A 642-nucleotide genomic window follows, 5' to 3' on the forward strand; every position below is an offset into this window, starting at 1 on the left:
CGTCAATGGCCTTGGTGACTGTTTCAAAGAAATCAACCAGGTTTAAGAGGCAGGATCTGCCCTTAACAAAGCCGAACTGGGTAGGATCCAGTGTCTGTAGGTCCCCAATATCTTTATTTATGAGGTCCATGATGATCCTTTCCATAGCTTTACAGACCAAGCTAGTCAGGCTTATGGGCCGATAGTTTCCAGGATCCGTTGAGGCACCACCTTTGTGGAGAGGGACCACTGTTGCTGTACGCCACTCTTTGGGTACATATCCTGTAGTAAGGCTGAGATTGAACAGTAGTTTTATGTTTGGGTTTAGCTCTTCTTGGAGTTCATGTAGGATGCAGCCCGGGACACCGTCTGGTCCCATTGATGCTGTGTTTTTTTGCTTTGGAGAGGGCGGCTCTTACCTGAGCATCTGAGATTTCAGGGGGGCAGCACTCTGCTGGGATAGATATTTGCCCTTTTGTTGGGGAGGGGGGGATAAGTTTGCGCTGAACCTGTCAGCTAGGATGTTGGCAATGTCTGTGGGTTCAGTGTATTTTTTGTCATTTTGGACTAATTCTGAGCATATCTGGGAATTTCCACCCAGGTTCCTAACATAACTAAATAAAGTCTTGTGATTATCCTTAGTGTCCTGTGCAATTTTTCTCT

Source organism: Protopterus annectens, chromosome 1.part1, assembly GCF_019279795.1.
Source record: "Protopterus annectens isolate FY-2018-M chromosome 1.part1, PAN1.0, whole genome shotgun sequence".
In the NCBI taxonomy this organism is placed as follows: Eukaryota; Metazoa; Chordata; order Ceratodontiformes; family Protopteridae; genus Protopterus; species Protopterus annectens.